The sequence below is a fragment of the Geospiza fortis genome, unplaced genomic scaffold (assembly GCF_000277835.1).
Source record: "Geospiza fortis unplaced genomic scaffold, GeoFor_1.0 scaffold583, whole genome shotgun sequence".
Taxonomy (NCBI): Eukaryota; Metazoa; Chordata; class Aves; order Passeriformes; family Thraupidae; genus Geospiza; species Geospiza fortis.
Genome location: NW_005054588.1, coordinates 157,473 through 165,517, shown reverse-complemented (window position 1 = coordinate 165,517; position 8,045 = coordinate 157,473).

The window sequence follows — 8,045 nt, the reverse complement described above, 5'->3', positions numbered from 1 at the left end:
ACTTTAAAATTCAAACCAAAGCATAAATCTTAGCACAAAACAAAGCCAACTCCAGCAACCTACAAAATTCAAAAGTCAAATAAACCACTTTAATCCCACATATTTCACTGGTGGATTGGGGGTGCTAGCCAAGGAGGCCTCAGCTATGCCCTGAGCTATTTCTGATATGTGGAGGTTTTGTAATTTTCCAGCCTTCTGCAGGGGCAGAAGGAGAGCCTTTAACTGTATTGATGCTCATAAGTATCTTCTCCCTAATTTTTTTTTCAGTAGCCAATTGCAGTAAAAATACAGAGAGTTGTGCAGTGATAGGTCCAGACAAAGAAGTACAGTCACTAAAGCACAGAGGGAGCAAATGGGAACTTTCTTCCTATCTAGTATCAGATTAAAAAAAAAAACAACAAAGTTTTTCTAATCCTCAAACTGGCATCAGAAACCTATACACTTCAATAACTAATAAATTCAAATGTCTAAGCTGGAAGAGCTTCATTCATACCTTGTGACATGCATGTATTTTCCACGCTCAGTGTATATTTCTATCTCACACAATCAGACTTCTTCATAGCAGCCTAAAAATAAAAGGTTTGGGGGGAGTTTGTTTGGAGGTTTGGGGATGGGTTTGTTTTGTTTTCCAAATTCCTTTATAGTCTTTCATTTTTAGGCAAACACCTCATCAATACTCCTCAGTCAGAGCTGGATTTAGGTACAATTTAGGTACAATTTAGGTACAATTTCAGTCCCATCTTAGATGAGGCTCAGAAGTTTGGGCTGTCTGTGGATCCTAATGGTTCTGGTATGTCTGACCAAAACTTGATACACCAGTCCATACCATGCCTTCACTAACCCAATTCCATTTTACAATCTCCCACACACAAAATCTTTTCAGTGACCAGCACATTTTCAGTGACCAGCACATTTCCAGTGGCCAGCTGATACAAATCCTTTTCTTGACAGACTCAAAAATGAACAATGCCATTTCACTGACCAAACTCCTATAACCACCAGTATCTTCCCTGTGCTGCCTATTTTCCCTTTTGCTCAGCAGCCCTTGAGGTGGCACTATGAAAACATCCGTCTGTCCATCCATCCATCCATCCATCCATCCATCCATCCATCCATCCGTGTTCAACAGCAGTGAAGGACCATGCCCCATCCAGACAGGTTGGGCTTGGAAGGGACCTCTGGAGATGTTCTAGTCCAACCCTTCTGCTCAGGCAGGGCCACCCAGAGCAGGAGACACAGGTGGTGGCCAGGCAGGTTCTGAATCTCTGCAGAGGAGGTTCCCCAGCCTCCCTGGGCAGCCTGTTCCAGTGCTCAGTGCTTTTTGCTCGTGTTCAGGTGGAGCTGGCTGTGTTTCAGTTTGTGCCCCTTGCCCTGGCACTGTGTTCTTGTCACTCACCCTTCAGACATGTGGGTGCACTGATAAGATCCCTCTCAATCATCTTTTCTCCAGGCTACACAGGCCCAGCTTTCCCAGCCTTTCCTCCCAGGAGGGATGCTGCAGTCCCCTCATCATCCCCACAGCCCTGTGCTGAACCTTCCCCAGCAGCTCCTTGTCCTCCTTGCTCTCAGGAGCCCAGAATGGGACAGCGAGCTCCAGCTGTGGCCTCGGCAGGGCAGAGGACAGGGGGACATCCTGCTTTTCAGGTGGCATTTCCCGTTTCATTTACAAATGCTCACACAGAGTCAGGATGTTCTGCACCGGGAGGGACCCGCGGGGAGCAGCCCGGGCTGTGCCACCGCTGGAGCGGCAGCGGCGGGGCAGATCCGGCACGGGCTGAGTTAAGGACCACGGACAGATTTTGTGGATGATGTTCCGTGCCCGGCTTGGCTCTCGTCATCATCATCATCATCATCATCACCAGCACCATCATCATCATCACCGCCACGAGGGACTCGCGACAATGACAGGCACACACACAGAGGGACAAGAAAAGCGGCTCAAACCCTTCATTATAAATAAATAAATACATACATACATACATAATAGAAGCCAAAGCGGCTCAAACCCTTCATTAAAAACAAACAAACAAACAAACAAATAAATAAATAATAGAAGCCAAAGCTTGACGAAAGGGTAGAGCACATCCTCTCCCCACAGCCCCAGTGAATCTCCAAAAGCAGCTCAAAGTCTTCATTAAAAATAAATAAAATAAATAAATAAACTAAAGAAGCCAAAGCTTGACAAAGGGGTAGGGCGCATCCCCTCTCCCCACAGCCCCAGGGAATCTCCTAAAGCAGCTCAGAAGGAAAAGCGCTGATATTCCACCCACAACTTAAAACTCAAACAGACATTGCCTTTCTTTTTTTTTTTATTACTCACAATATAAAGAACTGATGCTACCACTTGGAGCAGGGCTTAAAGTAAGATTCACTGCAGGACTTAGAGCGAGACAACTTCAACACAAAAAAACTCCACGAACAAACAAAAAGGAGAAAAAAAAACCCCCCAAAACAAACAAAAAAAAAAACCCCCAAGGGAAAAAAAATAAAAAAAGAAAAACCAATCCCACCACCTTCCTCCTGAAACCTGAAAAACTACATAGTCCAAGTGAGAGGTGTTTCTTTGAGTGACACCCTGACTAGCACAGAAGAGACTTTGAGGAAAGTGTTTGGTAATTTATAAAAAAACTAAGCAGAGAAAAAAAAAATTAAATTCTTGCACAAATTAAAACACGGCTTCCACTTTGTTATCTGAATCTGTACATTTCTTTCCTTATCTATCAAGGGATATGCTACAAGCTGTACATCTTCCATCAGACCACCTGGGTAAATCACAGCAACTAGCTCCAAGCTTTAATTGCAGAAGTGTTCTTTTCATTCTCAAATCATTTAGGAGGCAGTCAGCTCACCCCCATTCCAAGCCCTGCGGTTTGCAGGCACCAGAACCCAGCAAACCTTTTCACTTCCAGGCTGAGATTATTTCTTATATTACTTTTTAAAGAAAAAAGCCCAAGCACTATTCCTTCTATTTGCAACACACAGCTATGCCTCAGTCTCCCACAAAAAAACAGCTGGAATGCAAGAACACTAACAGCAGATTAGGAGAAATTCATACAAATGTCACAGTTAACGTCCAAAACATCATGTGTCACTGTTTTTCCCCTCCAACCCCCAACAAGCTTCTCAAAACACATTTCATACACAGGGTCACTGTTCTGGCTGTTTATTTAATTAACATGACAACCCAGAGTACACAGGATTTCTTTCAGTTCCCCAGCTTTGCATTTTCACACTTCAGGCAGAAAGAGCAGAAAGTCACTACTGTACTTTACTTTTTTGCCAATATACCATAATATACATTTCTTGATTTAACCAATGGACAAAAATAGATTCTAAGCCCTTGGTGAGAGTTTCAGCAGCAGTTTTAACATTTTTGTGAGGCTGAGAGATAAATGAAAAAACCCAAGTGAAGCAGGTTTGCGTAAATGAAGCCGTGCAAAAGAAAATAAAGCATTACGTCTGGAATCCCTGGGTGATTTTTCCTGGAGCCTTTCTTTAATATTTTACATGGTTGTGTTTCAGCAAGTCACCAGATGACATAACTCCTCGGTACTCCTTAGTTTTTAGTGACCTAAATGGCAATGCCATTAAATCTTATCAGAGTAATTACAGCTCAATAAACCCTATTAGGAGGAGGTACATGGTATATAAAACCTCACATGCCTAATAGACACAAAGTTCAGTACCTAAATTCCATCTGCCAGTCCCCTCTAAAATTTTAAATTTCGCTATGTTGCACCCTGATCACTCCCATTTTCAGGCCAGAGCACAGGATGCGTATTAATAAAAATTGGTTATAATATCAGGGTACATTTCTCTACTTTTTAAGGTAAAATGAGGAAGAACCAGCCAAGGGGAAGAAGCAACACATTCCTGGCACTACCAAAGCTGTCACTATCAAACAATGAGAAGAGATAAAGCTTTAATTTTTCCCTTGGGAAAAAAAAAAGGAAAACTGACAAATATATTTCTTTTTCTCCACTGTTTCTTAGATCCTATCACTGCAGAGATATCTTTGGCCATGTGAACTGTTACAGGATTGTCTTCTCAACTCCACAGACAGGGAGTGATAACGACAGTCCTGCACACAACTTTCCCAGGCTAGGGCTGGGAACAGGCAGGGTTACCACCCAGAACCCCAAGAAAAACAGTCAATTGAGCAAAAAAACCCACTGCTGCTGCTGAGGGAAGAGAGACAAATCTGGCACCAAGCTTACCAGCCTGAAAAAGTAACTCTTAACAAGGAGAAAAGGGATGGGAAAGATGCAGCAGAATAAAACAAGTCAAACCAAGAGAAAAGAGATGACAGACCCTCAGATGTCCCTCGGGAAGGCAAAGAGCTTTCTATTTCTCCTACTGCCCAGAACAGAAATACACAAAGAAAACAGAAATACAAAGCAAAAGAGAAATGCATAAGGAAAATAGACAGAAAACCTGTCTGCCTTAGGAGGCAGAGAGCACGGGCAGGAGTTTGTACGTGGAGCAGCTGACCTGGCAGCTGGGGACATGGGAGAAGCTCCTCCACCAGGACTCAGCACCTTCTCTCACACAGGGTTGTGTCACCCTCTAGTTGGGGGACCACAAAGTCCTTCAGACTGTGTGCTGGACCCCTACAGTCTTCTGACTAAGGTAAAAAAAATAAATCCTGCAAAAGCAAATCAAACTATTTGCAGCAGCTGCAAATAACGCATACTTGTAATAAATCCAAGGTAGCTGAAAGCTTCCCTAAACAAAGCAAACAAGCAAAGCTCAAAAGCAAAATCAGGAGTCTTCAGCATGGTTTAGATTTGCCCAGCTACAATCTCCTGTGCAGCATTCTATCCACCAAGGTAAAATCATCCCCTTGGACTGCTGCATGTTGAGATTAACACATCATCAGAGACACAAGCCTCAGAGCACATGGGCATTATAATATTTTAATGGGAAAAAACAACACATAGAACACATTTCTGCTCCCCTCCCTATCCCCACCAACCTCTGCTCTGCACTTTTAGGAAGAGATAAAAATGTTTGCAAAAACTGGGAGAAAAAAACTCCAAAAGCCATCTTCTTGGTGGTGCTTTTGCATTTCCTGAAAAAAAGAAAAAAAAAAAGGCATTTCTTCATTCATTCCCTGTCTTATCCATCCATTCACAATTTTGCTCTGCATCCTCTTCTGAATTTGGCTGAGCGAGCCCTCAAGGAGCTGAGCATCCTTGATGAAATCACAGGGAGACAACACTCAGCTGGGAGCAAGATCAGGCACACACTCCTCAATGAGATCTACACTCACAGCAGGCTGGAAGCTTGTAATCCAAAGACTTTTCCAAAGTTGGGAAAGAGAGAGATCATATACAAAAAGCAACCACAAAAAGCACAGAATTAAACTGAAAATGGGGAAAGAGCGCTTCTAGCAACAACAGAAGGTTGCATCATGGTACCATTTGAATTCTGGATGGTGGCATTTTTAATGAAAGTTTTTCTTTTCAAATTCTTTTTGGAAGTGATAAGATGCTAACACAAGGTGTGTTAATACAATATCCATGTTGTCAGTTTGCAATTCCTGGTACTGTCCTTTACAATGCCACATAGATTCACCTTCAAATTCTAGTAGAGAAGAATTCAGATTAAAATTGAGATGTGTGTGACTAAATAAGAAAAAATCAGAAATTCCAACTTTCATAGAATCTCATATTAACAGAAACAGTCAGATATGAAGGGAATCAAATTCTGGAAAAACAAAAGCTCAATTAAGTGCTCAGCAATAGGAAAGGTTACACGGGAGGTGATGGGAAAGATCACTAAAACTTTGCCTAATGTTACTCACTAGATTCGAGTACGTGTTTCAAAGCAATAAAGTGGATCTATTTCCTGATGAAAACTATTGGCAGCTCACAGATGTACAAACAAGACCAGAAACATTCAGAGGATGTTTTCTAAAAACAGGGGGGCAAGAGAAGGCCTGATTTTCTTTCAAAGCCCTCAGGTCTATTTTTAACATGTTATATTTAAAAACTGTCCAAAAGAAAAACATTTACCTATACTTTCTTTAAGTCTACAGGGAGCTGATTTTTGCTATAAACATAAACTGTTTGCTGTAAAAGAGTCCCACTTCTCCCATCATTTCTTCAAGGTCGTTACAGAGCTTTGTTTCAACTTTTCCATTTTTCACTCACACTAGCATTTATTTAAGAGAACAGCTTTTAGGGAGAGAAGTTCACATACACACAGCCACATTGTGCTAAAAAAAAATAAATACAGAAAGTCTCCCCAAACTCCAAAGTAATCATCCATTTCTAATCACACAGAGACACAAGCAATACCAGATCTCACTATTGATTAATAGTGAGTGAGAACAAAAGAAAGAGAGATTTGCCAAAACCCAGCAGCGGGTGAACGGAACAGTTGCAGATAACTCCAGCCCAGCTCCACAGCCTGGAAGTGGGAATTGCTTGGGGCAAAGCTGGCCACTGTCCCCAGGTAATGCACCAGCAGGGAGGGGAAAGGAGTCTACCTTGTTATCCATCACCAGTCCAACCTCCTGGTACATGCAGGAGATTTGAAGTCCCTCCATGAGAGAAGACAAGGACCATGGTCACTGAGTCCTGTCTCCAAATGATTACATTTAGAGATGTTAACTAAAAGGCTGCATTTATTGGAAGTGTGAAAGCAAGTGGAAAATACGTTTAAGACCTTACAAATGATTATTGTAAGAAACCACCAGAATGCCTAGCCTCACCAAGTAAGCATAAACAGTTTTAATTTTGTGCCTTGTTGTACTTACAAATTACTCTTACACCATTGCCTCTCAGTTCCTGTTAAAGTCAGAACTCGGTCAGTTTTCTACTTTTTCACACTGTATTTGTCTCTGGTAAATATTTACTTTACCTAAACAAAACTGTTAAATAAATAAGTACGTTTGTTGTAAAACAAGTCTCAAGTATGTAAGGTTGTCAGGCCCTCTTCTAAGAAATGTCAATACCAACCACAAAGGGATGTAATCAAACAATTTCCAGAAACAAACCAGCCACCCACACCATATAGTTAGATATAGCCATTACTTGGAAAACACTTTGCTGCTTATCCAGCAAGCCACCTGAAAGAAAACCTTAGGTGTATGACAACATGCTTCCCTTGATCACAGCGTACAGAATCCTTTTCAACACTAGTTGAAAAAGAAAACTTAACACAGTTTGATACTTATTTCCCCCCCAGGTTTCCCTTTCCACTGCTCAGCAGGGGTTGCGCTGACTTTCAAGACACCCAAGTGTCAAGTGATATTTTTGTGGGGCAATCTTAAATCTCAGAACAACTGAGAAACCCTTCAAGCGCAGAACCAAGCCCACTTTGTGTCCGTGACAGGGCTCTCTACACAGCTGTACAGTAAGATACCGGTGCCTGATTGCTTCTTCCTCCAGTTTTTTTGAGGTGTGCATTGAAACGAACGCATCTCTGGTAAAAAGTTCTCACTCAGCCATTCCAATCACAGCCTCGCAGAGGAAACAAAGTTGAGATAAATCGCGTGTGCCGCGCACCGGTTCCCGCAGCCAGGGCAGAGCCGGAGCTATTGATTACACGCACGGGAACAGCGCTGGGGAGGCAAAGTGCAAAGAGGAGCCTCGGCTACCGCCCCGATAAGGGACTTCTCCCACCGCGGACAGCCGAGCTGCTGGGCACACACACACCCCCCTCCCTTTCGAGCTTAAAGCAAGTTTTAAAAGGCTGAGGTACCTTTCTAGGAAACTACAGCTTTGAAACAGCGGGGTTCCTAAGTGATGCTGGGAAACCCGAGGGCTGCGCTCGGGGCAGGTTCCCACCGGCTCCGAGAGCCCAGCGGGCACCGTCCACCCCAGCCCTCCATCTGAGAGCTTTAGGAAAAGCCAGATCCGGCCACAGCTATATGGGAAAAGCACACCCCGAGCCCTCTGCCTGGTCCAGAGAGCGCGGCTTCAGCCCGGCTTGCCCCGGCCCCGTCCCGAGGCGTCCCGGGGCTCTCCGCGCCGAGCCGGGCAAAGCCCGCACCGTGCGCGGCCTCCCCGGCCCGGAGCGGCTCCCCCCCCGCCCCC